The sequence below is a fragment of the Triticum aestivum genome, chromosome 7B (genome assembly GCF_018294505.1).
Source record: "Triticum aestivum cultivar Chinese Spring chromosome 7B, IWGSC CS RefSeq v2.1, whole genome shotgun sequence".
NCBI classification, from domain to species: domain Eukaryota; kingdom Viridiplantae; phylum Streptophyta; class Magnoliopsida; order Poales; family Poaceae; genus Triticum; species Triticum aestivum.
The window spans coordinates 350,822,062-350,838,336 of record NC_057813.1 but is presented as its reverse complement, the minus strand read 5'-3'; the positions used below and the strand labels follow the sequence as shown (position 1 = coordinate 350,838,336).

General features: G+C 39.2%; 1 long non-coding RNA gene across 17 annotated transcripts; it reads left to right on the top strand.

Moving 5' to 3' along the window:
* The first annotated feature begins 4,839 nt into the window (after nt 1-4,839).
* On the top strand, nt 4,840-15,812 carry LOC123159260 (uncharacterized). 17 transcript variants are annotated; one of them, XR_006479591.1, is made up of 17 exons: nt 4,840-5,176; nt 5,758-5,846; nt 6,376-7,232; nt 7,409-7,523; nt 8,767-8,911; nt 9,044-10,453; nt 10,525-10,644; nt 11,481-11,613; nt 11,791-11,905; nt 13,165-13,690; nt 13,956-14,108; nt 14,186-14,261; nt 14,393-14,601; nt 14,671-14,794; nt 14,929-15,048; nt 15,446-15,520; nt 15,597-15,789. It is a non-coding gene; the product is annotated as an uncharacterized lncRNA (long non-coding RNA). The 17 variants fall into 17 exon arrangements; XR_006479601.1 differs by having other exon boundaries at nt 10,349-10,453; nt 15,597-15,788; XR_006479599.1 differs by having other exon boundaries at nt 6,376-6,642; nt 7,100-7,232; nt 7,409-10,453; nt 15,597-15,812.
* The last annotated feature ends 463 nt before the right edge of the window (nt 15,813-16,275 follow it).

Below are 16,275 nucleotides of genomic sequence, written 5' to 3'. Positions count from 1 at the left end.
ACACAAAACTGAAGACAACATAAGCAACAATGAACAAAAGGAGATAAAAGGGCCAAGAAAGCAATCAATTTATCTGACCACAAGTGAGCAGTAATAATAATAAAACATTTGTACGAAACTCACCTTGATGGTTTCTTCATAAAATGGAAACCTGTGATGTCACCACTCCCAATAGCTTTGGGCTGTAGTACAATATTTGCAAGGTTACATGGTTTGATCTTAGGAATAGTGGATTCTGTCGTTTTATCAAGCTCAGTCTTGAAACAACCGAAAGCACTTCCCTGGCCCGTCCTATCGAACACAACCAGTGAGGGCACATTAATTAACTAACTGCGAAGACAAAGGATACAAGAATTATATTTCTGTAGACAATGATGAACTTGCTGTACATATAAAAAGGTAGAAGAGAAAGCACACAAAAAATAGAATAAACGTTCTGATGAGCCGAGCCCAATATTTCTGTATAAACATGTATTACGAAAATAACCCAATTAATTCTATATGCGTGGGATATAAAAAAGAAAAAAAAACATGCGTCCTGAGATAAATCAAAGGAGTTGCCAAAAAAATGATAAATCAAAGGAAAGCATGGGGCCTGAGATAACTATCACGATTCCCTTCCCTAAATCAAAGGAGTTGCCAAAAAAAAGATAAATCAAAGGAAAGCGTGGGGCCTGAGATAACTATCACGATTCCCTTCCCTCCTCACGCTATGGAAGTCCTTTCCGTGATTTCCGCCTTACATATTGCCTACAACGAACGATCTCTCAATCAGGAGCCCATACAAGCAACGTGTTTTGCACCGTAGGGTTTCCTTCATCCTCTCTCGCGAAGGATTGCCGCAGCCTCACACCCCCTCCACCGCGCCGGCCTCCTCCAGAATAGATGTTTTTACTATAGACTATGATGCATGGGTTGGATCAGAAATATGTCACACTTCCTGAAAATACAATTTGAGTGACATGATAACATTGTTTGAAATTTTAACTAATGCGTCCCTCTTCAAACTAGAACACAAAATTCTGCTATGAAAATGATTCCTTCAGATTATATTTCAGGGTGAAACATTTCCCAACAAAAAAGTGTTTGTTACTGCTCGTTTAGGGCAGCAAGCTCCCTTCTGGTTAAAAGGATTTGAGTGCAAGGTTGATTACAATGAATGCAAGCAAGCATGCTTCTAGCCTTCTACTGAGCCTTAGAAGAAGCCAAGGAGTATATTCCAAAACCTCTTTTATATTACTTCAACACAAAAAGTTATGTGATATCCTTCTTTCATGTAGATATCCTATTAGGTGAGAGCATCAACAAGGTTTTGTTGATCTATCATGAACCGGTTTAGAATAAATGTTTTTGATGTACATGCTTGTGGTAAGACATGTAAGAAATATTTGGAGTTGCCGATGAAGGTAATCTAGAACTTTGATTTAGTAAACATATATGCCCGACCATCACATCAAGGAAACGTTCCATAGGCAACCCCAAGGATTTCCCAAATTACAAAAATAATGTGGAATGCAACTCAGAATCAAAACATACCCGTCCATTCAGACTTGTTGCTCATTCCCTTCGGCACCTTCTTCTTCTCCTAAATAAAATTGAACCATTAAGGATCGCATCGTCAACACAGCCACCGATAAGCAGATTCAAGGAATTGCGAGTTTGCGAGTCTAGAATTAACTTATGTTGAGGAATGTCGATAAGAAAAATACAATGCACCAAAATTAAGTACAACAAAACAGATTTACCCTTTCACCGTATCAGTAGGTCTAACCAGTATATCATAAATTATAGCTTGAAAGAAATAAGAACCTAGATCAGCTCAAATCACATAATAAAACACTAAGCTCCTTATTATTGATTTGGCCCAGTCACCTGACTGGCCTTGAAAAAAGTAGCTTAAGCACTTGGTGGAAATTGTTTACTATATTATCTCTTAGCTCTCTCGGCTAACCAAAGTCTGCAATCAAATGATACCGAAGAAACAAACAAAAAATAAAAATATATACCTTTTATCTCAGAATCAAATGATCCGTACTTCTTTTGCCAGGCCTGTTCTTACATAAGGTTCCCGCAGAAGATCAAGTTGGTGAGCCATGTGATGGGAAAAAAATTGCCGCTGCCGAGATCAATGGCCTAACTAACGAAGCAGACACACAGCTGACTGTATCACAAGGTAATTAGGATCAACTTCATGATATATGGCCCTTTTGCTATTACAGACCTTCTTCGCTTTGCTATTCAGAGCTGAATGTATTTCACGATGGTTTTTAATATTCAAACATTCACTTCATTCGTGTTCCTGGTTTTGTACCCAGAACAGTATACTAATATTTATTGTACCCACAAACGTATTCACCCCAATATTGTGTCAAATAAGAATCATTCAGTGATCAGCAACTAAGAAAGTATACTCCCACTTATCACAAAAAAGAGTGTTGCCTTTGTGATTCAGCCAAAGAAGTAGCACTAATTCTATCTCCACTACTGGTATACATTTTTGTCGCTACAACTGTAATCTAATGTCTACGCACAAAGTGTATACATAAAAGAGGAATCGGAGAAGATTATCTCCATGAAAACATTTCATTGGATATGGGACAGGATTCAATGCTTGTGCTTGTCCAGATTATTTGAGTAATGATGTATGCAATTTGTGCTTGTCCAGTTCTGTTCATGTGCATATTTCATATCTCAGTTGGAACTTTGTACATATCAATTGATCTATCACTTCAGACACATGTTCTTTTCAGAATTGCATCTAGATGTGCATATCAATTGTTTAATTGGAAATCCCAAAAGGTTGACTAAACAGTTAAACAAAGAAATAGATACCGAGAGATTTGCATCCAGTTGTGATGTGCAAAAATAGATGTTATAGCCATCTGATACAAACCTCAAATATCCTCACAAAAGCCTGTGTTTCCACATCCAGCATAGACACAAGATTCTCTAAAGTTGCTGCAAGAAATCCACCAAAACGTGGCTGAAATCTCAGCTGGCTTGAACCTCCCTAGACAGGCATTGCAAGTAAATATAAATCAACAAACTGATGATATGTAAGTGATCTCATTTAAAACCATATGCTGCTTGTGATGGTGACATCTCATTATTTCTAAAAAATATGTGTGGTATCCGCAACAACAAAGCAAAGCTACTGCGATCGACAGAATGTTCAGTAAGCTAAGCTACTGCAGATCGACAGAATGTTCAGTAAGCTAAGCTACTGCAGATCGACATAATGTTTAGTAAAAAATTGAAATTTGTAATTAGTAGAACCAGATCACTGTAACCAACTATAAGTACACCCTCATATCCAGCTGTGGAGGGGGACGCATGCGCTTACCAGCTGCGGCTGTGCTTGCAGCGCGAGTTCTGCGGCGGGCGAAGGCCACGATGAGAGCGACGCCCGCGGTGATCCCCACCGCCAGCCCCGTCCACTTCCCCGTTTCGCCTGCTCTCTGTCTCCTCCCCTACTAGCGCCCACTTCTTTGACTGCTGCCCCTCCGCCGCACGACGCGCATATGGGGGCAGCCACGGACGAAAGCGAAGCGCCCGAACCGCTCCATCTGGTGAGCCGACGGGGCCCGGTCTGTGCTCGGGCAGCGCCGGCGCGGGATGGCCGCCGCCGCGGACCCGTTGGAGATGAATCCCGCGCCTCCGCGGCCGGCTCAGACGGCGCCTTGCGCTGGGTCGGCTGCGAGCATGCGGAGCTCGGGCGCCTCCTGGAGCACGGAGGCGAATGGATTCAACGAGAAGGGCCGTGCGAACCTCGCGTCGGCGGCCTGACGAGGTGGGGAAAGGGGGAGTTGGCGACCAGAAGAATGGGGAACGGCGGCCAGAGTATCTCACGGGGGTGAGTTCGGTGATGGGCTTAACCGAGAGCGAGTGACTGTGTAGCACACCGACACCGTTGTAGTGCTACTCATCAGGGGAGTATTTGTTTATCGGCCGTGTTCAATTCAGCTGGGTAGGTATCTTAAATCTTAATGGAGTCTCCTGATGCACATCAGTGTCGAATTACCTGAGCCCAGGCGGACCCCCGCAGTGATAGGTGAAAAATAGCCGAACGCCCTGACTGACCGGTACCCTCATATCTAATTTAAATATATGACGGATATGAGGCGCGACCAGGTGCTTACACAATGTCGTACTGACGGCCGGGTCCCATATGAAATCACCCAGAAACCCAACAGTCTGAAGGGCGTCTCCTCCGGTGGAGGTGCGAACGTCGCGTGGCGCCTCTCCGGCTCGCTGTCCGAGGCCAAAGTCAGGCTTTTAAGTCGGCGGGCATCCCTAAACCTAGCCACAACTTCCTCCTCTCTCTCGCGTCGTCAGCCCGGACACATTTCTCTCCGTCTCCACTTTCCTCTTCCCTCGCCGTCCGATATGGCCCGGCAGTAGAAGACCACATACGCTATGCTAAAACCGGAGCGCTACTTTCAGATCGAGGAGGAGATCCGGACGCGGTGCGTAGCCCGGATCGCAACAAAGAATTTCCAGTCATTTGTATGACTTACAATTGGGAATTATATGCTCTTTGCATGAGATTTCAACTTCTCAAAAAAATAGGTTCGCGTTATTATAGAATTATTTTTTCATAGTAAAACATATTTTAGTCGAGACGTGCGTTGCACGTGCATGCTTACTAGTAGTATAGATATAGATGTACTGCAATGCCTATCTAATGAAGTCTGGGTCCTTCCGGACCCTCCTACTGTTCAAAAAAAAAAAACCAAGGGCAAACCTCCCGTCGCACCAGAGAAAAAGGAGCGAAAAAAAACCTACGAAATTAAATCAGTGAAAAAAAACCCGACAAAATTAAACCAAATCGGTCGCATGCACGAGTGAGGCCTCCTGCTCTCGTGCGAGAGCGAGAACTACCAGACGGCAAAAGCCACCCACGACTCCCTCACCCTGGCTAGGGTTCCTAGCCCCTCCTCCTCAGCCGCCGTTGCGTGTTCACCTCGCCCGAGCGGCTTCCCGACCTCGTCGGGAGAGGCCAGCAGGACCCCGCCGTCATGCCTCCGTTTCCCCCATCTCCTCTTTTCTGCTACCTATTTCTCTCCTGTGAACTGCGCGTCGTTCCTCTCTGCAGGTGCCGCCATGGCCGCGTCATGGAGCTCGCCGCCATGGGCTGTGTGCCCCTCCGACGACGGCCTGCCTCACCCACGTCTAGGTCCTCTCAATCCTAATTTGGGCGTCCATTTTTTTCCGCTTGATCCTGGTTTTCGCGGGTTTTTCATCCTCGTCGCGTCTTTGATGGTGGCCGCTAGGGTGCCCCCTGTCGGCCATCTACCACCTGCTGGCCCTGGGGGGGGGGGGGGGGGGGGGGGGGGAGGAGGGCAGACGGGGCGGCCGCCCCGGCCCCCCGAAATCCAGGGCCCCTCTCGAGGAACACACAGTGACTGCTAAGCCATCGTCCTGTTTTGCTTCTCCCTACACATCGTTACTAAGAGAAAGGGGCATGCCCATCTAGCAGCAGCTTCCTAGCTGGAAGATGCATAGCCATAACGCATGCATCAATTAGGAGTAGTTTATCACGCAGCTTGTACGCATGCCGCCGCCGCCTTTTCGCCTCGTGCCTAGATCGTGGTTGAACAAGGGAATCTCGCTAGAGGACCTTTTCGAAGGGATCTCAGTGGCGCACCGACATTGCGTGTCGTACGTCGGTATAAGCATTGCCGGACGGTCGATGTCTGCTGTACATTTCATTAGCTATATGTTTCTGCAGTTTGATATAATGTTTTTGTGGCGTAGATCTACAAGAGATCAAGAAGGGTGATGTTCTGGATGCTGATCTCAACTAATAGTTGCCAGATGAACTATGCAATGACAGCATGGATGAGGTAATTAATATCTTGATGTACTCATTTGTACAGCTAGATAAGAGTAACTTTGCAATATCGTAGTGCTCCTTGAATTGTTTTTTTTCCTTTTTGAAGATAAAAATTATTCATATCATCCATGCAGATTTGCTCGTCTATCTTAATTTCTAGAATACTTCTACTATTTAAAATAACAATCTTACTATTAGTCAATTCAAGGACTACTTTGATTTGGATGCTCTTGGGTGCAAATGTCTTATTGGACTATTAGTGGAGTCACTTGTCGATGGACCGTTTGGTACCTAATGTACTTCCATAGTTTACAAGCTCTCATTAACTGTGACTGTACATTTCCAAGGATATTTTGTAATAGACACACGCCCAAGTTTTAATAACGCACTAAGGCTCTTAGCGGCGAACATATTCTAAATGCTATAGCAAGCTATTTAAAATAAAATGTTTAAATCTGGCCGGTCTTACTCCTGAAATACTCCTGAAATAGTACTTGAGATTTAGCCACTGGACTCTCACTGAAGTGTGATTCATGCAGCTTTGTGTGCAGTTCACATTTACTTCGTGGACCATCACCAACCGGATGGAGGTGAAGCAAGTGGGCAAGTCAGGGAAATGCTCGGAAGGCTATCGAGAAGATCAACGATCTTAACCCCACGATCCTAATTTTAGTTTGTACCTCGCTGTTGGGCTGTCAGAAAAGTTTGGAGGAGGAGCAATGATATGACAATTGTGGCTAACTTTATTGTCATTAGTGATATATGTGCTAATGGACCTTCGGGTTCTCCATTATGTTTACCGGCCGGTTTGTCATCTGAAAAATACCCGATAGCATAGTGGACAGTGCTTTTTTTGGTCAGAAGTAGTATTTCTACATGAAACTAAGTTATATATGCGTATGAGAAATGTGGCTGAGAAATGTGGCTTATCTTTAGATAATGCTTTTTTTGGTTAGAAGTTGTTTTTCTACATGAAACTAAGGTATAGATGCATATGAGAAATTAGCTCTTTGCTTAACTGAATAAATTGTATTTGCTCCTTTCAGCCGGAGCCTGGACGTGATACGATTTGTACAATATGGTTAGAATAAGATATTGTTTGTATACTGTTGAGTGAAGTATTGTATAACTACTGTAAAGTGGGTGTAGGTTTTTATTGTGCATTTTACACAGATGTTCTGGCGCTTGGACACAACCATATGTACAAGTTGAAGCCTTCATTTGGTTTTGACTTCTTAACTTGACTCAAATTTTGACATGCAGATTCTAGGTATGAATTCTCTATAATACTTCCATCTAGAAGCACAAAACTTGATAGTGTTGATGAAGGGTCGGAAAAATACATGAAGCTTTGAAATTTTCGCAAGAAGAACTAGCACCAAGAGCCGAGTAAACGGTAATTTTTTTTATTAAAACTTCTCATTACCTTAGTTAAAAACCAGGGCTTGAACTATATTAGTCAGAATAGAGTTCTTGTTGTCAGCAAGATTTCATTTTCTGGTAATATCATTTGTCGTTAAGAACATACTCTTGTGTTATATTTTATTTGTAAACTTTTGGCAATTTTTTCAGCAAGCATTTCTTTAGGAAACAGAAAAATCTGCAGCAACTATTTGATGTTTCTCGATGCTTGAAGACAACAAGTGAAGTTGTTGCTACTATCTTACAAGCCAAAGTCATGAAAAAGGTATGCACTATGTGGCAGATGCATGCATATGATGTGATGCCCGTTTTATTTTCATATATATCTTACACTTTAATTTCACTGCAGTGTACCTAAATCCATGTGGTAGTGTCATCGGCATACATAATATTTTACGCATACAAACACTATCTCTCACAACAAATGATTGGTTTCTAAATTCTAATCTTTTGGTTCTGGTTAAAGAATTACGTGATGGAGGATGGAGTTGTCCTTCGAAGAATTGTTTAAAGAACTAAAAAGTAGTAACACCATGTCTTTCAAATGCCAAATTGGAATTGCAACGCGCTGACTCATGTATGGGGTCCGCGGATGCTGATTGGAACCTTTGATAGTTAGGAGATCATACATAAACCATACATAAACCTATGATAATTAGGAGAAGTTTTGTAGTACTCCCTTCGTTCCTAAATATAAGACTTTCCAGAGATTGTAATAGGGACTACATACGGATGTATAGAGGCATACTTTAGAGTGTAGATTCACTCATTTTGGTCCGTATGTAGTCTCTATTGGAATCTCTAGAAAGACTTATATTTAGGAACGAAGGAAGTACAATATTTGTCCATGTGTTGTAGTAAATTTGTCCAATGCAAGTCACCATAAGTCAATGTGTGTGGAACAATAAAATGGAAGAAGTTTAACTAAGGGGGCACTTTAATTAAATAACTTTATTTTTAAATCCCCATTCTTCAATCTTTTAGGATTCGTGCAATTTTGAGTGTCTGCATGTGCATGCTATTTTAGGTTCTTAGGGTTTTTTCCTCAATCTTTGGATAGGACTATAACTTCTCAAGTGTGGGAGCTGAAAAAAAAGTAGAAGAGCATGCCTAATCCCTCCAAATAAAAATAAATATATCTCATGAGGCTTTGGAGACACATCACCAATGGAAAATTTACTAACTTACATGCTTAGGCAGGTTCATAGGTTGATAGCAAGGAGTCGATAGCAAGGATCATGTGTGCTGTTTTGTTTTAATTTATACAAAAAATTATCTCTACAATGTGTTGATATTAAGGAATAATAACTGAAAACTTCTAGAGGTTTACATCTATGAAGTTGCCTAGAAAATGGACTGTAAAATGTTTTTTATGTGGAGGCATAAAGATTAATTCACTATTTTGTTTTCGTAAAACGGTTGTTTACTCGCCAATTTGTATAGTTAAATCCATCTATTAAGGATACATCATTGAAAAGTATTATTTTTTACTTCACTCAATCATTTAGTCGGGTGATAAAGTGTTGGGAGACTACAAAGTTCATGCTCTATTCACACATGGTGGAGGCAACCCAACAAGTTGTTACGGAACCAGCAGATAAAGAGTCGAGGAACCCGCATCATAGGAGAGTCATCGAGGGGCATCCTGATAACGTGAGACACTACATTTTATATATATGATCATAATATATAACCATATTCTACATACAATGCACGCCGAGTATTCTTTGTTGCACATTCTTAAATCTTTCACGTAAATCTTCATGCTCACTATTGCTCGTGCAGGTTGGTTGTGAGCTGAAAATGAAAATTTTATTTTACTTGTTGAAGTAGTGTGCGAACGAAGCTAAAGACCATATTCCCGGCGTTGTACAGGAATATCTCAAGCGTAGCAAGTAGAATTTAGTTTGTAACAGATAATAATTTGGATCATTGCCCATTTTGTATGTACATCATCAAATTACATTGCATGTGAAGCGGATTTCAATTATTTTCTAATTGTTGTGGGTTATCTTTTCTATACATGTAAGTTTTCACATGCATTATATATTATTTGGAAGGGGAACTACAAAATTACTCTTGGCTGAACTATATGCATTATATTTATATGTGTAATCAGAAAACAAAGGCCCGTGGCAACGCACAGGCTTTCTACTTGGCATGCCGTGAGTTTCTTTTTGCGGTAGCTAATCCTGGCATGCAATCAATGATAAGTTCTTTATTTAATTAATACAATAATTTAATTCTTTAGTAAGTCTTGATTTTTTACATCTATTCTCATTTATTAACACGTGTGCATTTGATGGAAAAAGGAAAGAGATCTGCACCATACAACAATATATGGTAGAACTAGAATAATCCATGATCTGCTACCTAGTTATCCTCCGCATGGTCTACCTATATATGTTCGTAGAACAGTTTTATAAGGCATTACAAACCAATGGGTAAGCACTTGTTACATTGGTTTGTTTATTTGTTTCATCAAGACACTATTCGAAAGCATTATTTTATAATATTATAGCATATGATGTGGACTATTTATGCTAAATTATCTGGAATATTGGACATCAAATGCATTATCAGACCAGTTCACCCAGGTATTACATTTTTATACATTATATTATTAATTTATCTCAAAATATTATATCAATTTATATATATACATATAATTTCTAGGATGATATGAAACACTTTCGACAAAAAATAGCTGTCATTTTGCTCGATTCAGAGCTAAATAAGCTAATAGGAAGTCCCATATACCATCAACCTGACAATGAAGAAACTTTAGCTAATTCTGATCTCGAGATTTTGGAGAATGCACCTGACGTAGTCAAAGACAAACATCCTGCCCCAACCACCATCATGCCCACCGACCAACGTGAATTACTTGCCGGCCTCTGCAACTTCATCATGTCGGTGGATGATGTCGGGTGTTTGGATTAAGTACCATGTATCAATATTTAATGTGTGCATGTATATTATTATTATTCTTACCATCCAATTATAAGGAAGGAATGGGTCCGGAGCTTGACACCCGATTCAATGGGCTTAACTCTTAAGAAACTTCAGTGCATACTTAACATGGAGCAGGCTATGGACAATGATTGCTTCAACACCGCCGTGCGTATACTGGCATGTGACGAGGGAGTATTGTTCACAGACCCTCCTATACACTACATGGATCTAAGATTTTGTGTAAGTTATCGTAACTCTGCATTCTATGTGGCATTACTATTAACATGCTGAAACAATATTTTTTTACTTAGTCCATGATGCTAGAGTCAACAAAAGGTCAGAAGTTTGGCTAGAAGGAAACTATCCAGACGTTGGCAGCATTATTTGATAGCTGGCATAGGATGGACAACAACATCTCATCATGCAACATGGTAAGTAAAGTATTTTGTCTATTGTTATCATGCTTTATTGTTGTTTCTAATAGCTCCACTTGTGGATTTATCTTCCCTATGCATCCATCGGCCGATACATCTTGTACGTGATCGATAAACAGGCATGTCGGATATATATTATGGACCCTTTTCAAACATCACAAACGTCAGAGGGTAAAAATTTGAGGCATGTATTGAAATTAAAAACTTTTGCAAGGGATTTCAAAGAACCACTCGAAATAGGGCTGCCTGGTTGGAATTCCGATATTTCTAAATGGCAGGAGCAGGAGCAATGATATGACAATGGTGGTTAAATTTGTTGTCATTAGTCATATATGTGCTAATGGACCTTCCGGGTTCTCCATTATGTTTCACGGCCGATTTCTCATCTGAAAAATACCCCATAGCATAGTGGGCAGTTCTTTTTTTGGTCAGAAGTAGTATTTCTACATGAAACAAGTTATATATGCGTATGAGAAATGTGGCTGAGAAATGTGGCTTATCTTTATATAATGCTTTTTTTTGTTAGAATTTGTTTTTCTAAATGAAACTAAGGTATAGATGCGTATGAGAAATTACATCTTTGCTTAACTGAATAAATTGTATGTGCTCCTTTTAGCCGGAGCCTGGACATGATACGGTTTGAACAGTATGGTTCGAATAAGATATTGTTTGTATACTGTTGAGTGAAGTATTGTATAACTACTGTAAAGTGGGTTTATGTTTTTATTGTGCATTTTACACAGAGGTTTGGGCGTTTGGACACAACCATATGTACAAGTTGAAGCCTTCATTTGGTTTTGACTTCTTATTTTGACTCAAATTTTGACATGCAGATTCTAGGTATGAATTCTCTATAATACTTCCATCTGGAAGCACAAAACCTGATAGTGTTGATGAAGGGTCGGAAGAATACATGAAGCTTTGAAATTTTCGCAAGAAGAACTAGCACCAAGAGCCGAGTAAACGGTAATTTTTTTTATTAAAACATCTCATTACCTTAGTTAAAAACCAGGGCTCGAAACTATATTAGTCTGAATACAGTTCTTGTTGTCAGCAAGATTTCATTTTCTGGTAATATCGTTTGTCGTTAAGAACATGCTCTTATGTTATATTTTATTTGTAAACTTTTGGCAATTTTTTCAGTAAGCTTTTCTTTAGGAAACAGAAAAATCTGCAGCAAATATTTGATGTTTCTCGATGCTTGAAGACAACAAGTGAAGTTGTTGCTACCATCTTACAAGCCAAAGTCATGAAAAAGGTATGCACTATGTGACAGAGGCATGCATATGATGTGTTGCCCGTTTTATTTTCATATATATCTTATGATTTAATTTCACTACAGTGTACCTAAATCCATGTGGTAATATCATTGGCATACATAATATTTTACGCATACAAACACTATTCTCTCACAACAAATGATTAGTTTCTAAATTCTAATCTTTTGGTTCTGGTTAAAGAATTACATGATTGAGGATGGAGTTTTCCTTCGAAGAATTGTTTACAGAACTAAAAAGTACTAACACCATGTCTTTCAAGTGCCAAATCGGCATTGCAATGCGCTGAATCATGTATTCGGTCCGCGGATGCTGATTGGAACCTTTGATAGTTAGGAGATCCATACATAAACCTATGATAATTAGGAGATGTTTGGTAGTACTCCCTTCGTTCCTAAATATAAGACTTTTCAGAGATTCTAATAGGGACTACATACGGATGTATAGAGACATAGTTTAGATTGTAGATTCACTCATTTTGGTCCGTATGTAGTCTCTATTGGAATCTCTATAAAGAGTTATATTTAGGAACGGAGGGAGTACAATATTTTTCCATGTGTTGTAGTAAATTTGTACAATGCAAGTCACCATAAGTGAATGTGTGTAGAACAATAAAATAGAAGAAGTTCAACTAAGGGGGCACATTAATTAAATAACTTTATTTTTTAAATCCCCATTCTTCAATCTTTTCGGACTAGTGCAATTTTGAGTGCCTGCATCTGCATGCTATTTTAGGTTATCAGGTTTTTTCCTCAATCTTTGGATAAGATTGTAACTTCTTGAGTGTGGGAGTTGGAAAAAAAGTAGAAGAGCATGCCTAATCCCTCCAAATAAAAATAAGTATATCACATGACGCTTTGGAGACACATCACCAATGGAAAATTTACTAACTTACATGCTTAGGCAATTTACTAACTTACATGCTTAGGCAGGTTCATAGGTTGATAGCAAGGAGTTGACAGCAAGGATCATTTGTCCTGTTCTGTTTTAATTTGATACAAAAAATTATCTCTACAATTTGTTGATATTAAGGAATAATAATTGAAAACTTCTAGAGGTTTACATCTGTGAAGTTGCCTAGAAAGTTGACTGTAAAATGTTTTTTATGTGGAGGCATAAAGATTAATTCACTATTTTGTTTTCGTAAAACGGTTGTTTACTCGCCAATTTATATAGTTAAATCCATTTATTAAGGATACATCATTGAAAAGTGTTTTTCTTACTTCATTCAATTTTTTAGTCAGGTGATAAAATGTTGGGAGATTACAAAATTCATGCTCTATTCACACATGGTGGAGGCAACCCAACAAGTTGTTATGGGAGCCAGCAGAGAAAGGAGTCGAGGAACCCGCATCATGGGAGAGTCATCCAGGGGCATCTGGATAAAGTTAGGCACTACATTGTATATATATGGTCAGAATATATGACCATATTCTACATACAATGCACGCAGAGTATTCTTTGTTGCACATTATTAAATCTTTCATGCTAAATCTTCATCCTAACTATATACATTGCTCGTGTAGGTTGGTTATGAGCTGAAAATGTAGATTCTATTGCCCTTTTTGAAGTAGCGTGCGAACGAAGCTAAAGACCATATTCCTGGCGTTGTACAGGAATATCTCAAGCGTAGCAAGTAGAGTTTAGTTCGTAACAGATAATTATTTGGATCATTGCCCGTTTTGTCTGTACATCGTCAAATGACATTGCAAGTGAAGCAGATTTCAATTAATTTCCAATTTTTGCGGGTTATCTTTTCTATACATGTAAGTTTTCCCATGCATTATATATTATTTGGACGGGGAACTACAAAATTACTCCCGGCTGAACTATATGCGTTACATTTATATGTGTAATCAGAAAACAAAGGCCCGTGGCAACCCACGATCTTTCTACTTGGCATGTCGTGAATTTCTTTTTGCGGTAGCTAATCTTGGCATGCAATAAATGATAATTTCTTTATTTAATTAATGCAATAATTTAATTCTTTAGTAAGACCTGATTTTTTACATCTTTTATAATTATTAATAGGTGTGCATTTGATGGAAAAAGGAAAGAGATCGATAGCATACAACAATATATGGTAGAACTAGAATAATCCATGATCTGCTACCCAGTTATCCTTCGCATGGCCTATCTATATATGTTCGTAGAGCAGTTTTATGAGGCATTATAAACCGATGGGTAAGCACTTGTTACATTTGTTTGTTTATTTGTTTCATTAAGACACTATTCTAAAGTATTATTTTATAATATTATAGCGTATGATGTGGACTATATATGCTAAATTATATGGAATATTAGACATCAAATGCATTATCAGACCAGTTCACCCAGGTATTACATTGTTATACATTATAATATTAATTTATCTCAAAATATTATATCAATTTATATATATACATATATTTTCTAGGATGATATGAAACACTTTTGACAAAAATTAGCTATCATTTTGCTTGATTCAGAGCTAAATAAGCTAAAAGGAAGTTCCATATACCATCAACCTGACGATGAAGAAACTTTAGCTAATTCTGATCTCGAGATTTTGGAGAATGCACTTGACGTAGTCAAAGACAAACGTGCTGCCCAGCCACCATCATGCCATGGACCAACGTGAATTACTTGCCGGCCTCTGCAACTACATCATGTCGGTGGATGATGTCGGGTGTTTGGAGTAAGTACCATGTATGAATATTTAATGTGCGCATGTATATTATTGTTATTCTTACCATCCAATTATTAGGAAGGAATGGGTCCGGAGCTCGACACCCGATCCAATGGGCTTAACTCTTAAGAAACTTCAGTGCATACTTAACATGGAGCAGGCTAAGGACAATGATTGCTTCAACACCGCCGTGAGTATACTGGTATGTGACGAGGGAGTATTGTTCACAGACCCTCCTATACACTACATGGATCTAAGATTTTGTTTAAGTTATCGTAACTCTGCATTCTAGATGGCATTACTATTAACATGCTGAAGCAATATTTTTTTACTTAGTCCATGATGCTAGAGTCAACAAGAGGTCAGAAATTTTGCGAGAAGGAAACTATCCAAACGTTGGCAACATTATTTGATAGCTGGCATGGGATGGACAACAACATCTCATCGTGCAACATGGTAAGTAAAATATTATGTCTATTGTTATCATGGTTTATTGTTGTTTCTAATAGCTCCACTTGTAGATTTATCTTACCTATGCATCCATCGGCCGATACATCTTGTACGTGATCGACAAAGAAGCATGTCGGATATATATTATGGACCCTATTCAAACATCACAAATGCGAGAGGGTAAAAATTTGAGGCATGCACTGAAATTAAAATTTTTTGCAAGGGATTTCAAAAAAGCACTCGAAATAAAGCTACCTAGTTGGAATTCCGATATTTCTAAATGGCAACGTTTGTTCCCGTTTGGTATTGCAACGAGTATAGATGGGTAATGAATTCATAATAAAATAAACATTTATTTTTGTTATCACTATATTCTTTACACTATTAATTTAAAATGTTGCAGGAATATGTCTGGCTATTTTGTTTTTATTTTATGCTCTAGTGGAACGGTACAGAATTGGTCAAGCCGGTTTGCGCGGTGAGTATTGTCCGTTACATGTTTTAAGACCTTCAGCGCGAAATTTGCATACTAACTATATATATTGTTTGTGCAGTATGGGTATGAGTTGAGGAAGCAGTTTTTATTATACCTGCTAAAACACCGTGGGAATGAAGCTAAAGACAATTTCCATGATATTGTTAAAGAATTTCTTAAGCGCATCTTCTAGATATTGATAATTTTGAAATAGATGTTTAGATGGAACATCACTCAGTTTGTTACATGGACATGTCGTTAGTCTTTCTTTTTGTTGTCAATTTTCATTGCAAAATTGACTTCAATTATTCAGTAGATGTGTTTGTGTTATATTGTTTGTAAAAGTGAAATTTAACATGTAACTCTTGTAAACTTTTTCAAGAGCCCGTGGCAACGCACGGGCACTCTAATAGTGTTTGTTAATGCAAGAGTAATATAAATTTCTACTAGACCTCAGCGTGCACCTCACTACCACCACCAGATGGCATTATTTGGATGTTTTTGTGCCATGGCAATGAATGTTCTGATGGACATCTCAATTATCCCTCCTGTTGCAATGCATGGGCGAGATCTTTAGCGCTATCATTGGCGTCAGTGTATGCGGGAGCCCGATCGGTGAGTGGGAGTAGAATCTAAGCGATTTCTTCATCAAAATTTAGCCCCATTGTGCCAGACGAACTGGGGGCTCCAGACCCATGCTGATAGACGACTAGCTCCAAGCTGCTTGGCGGGGCTTGCAACATTGACGCCGCTAGTTG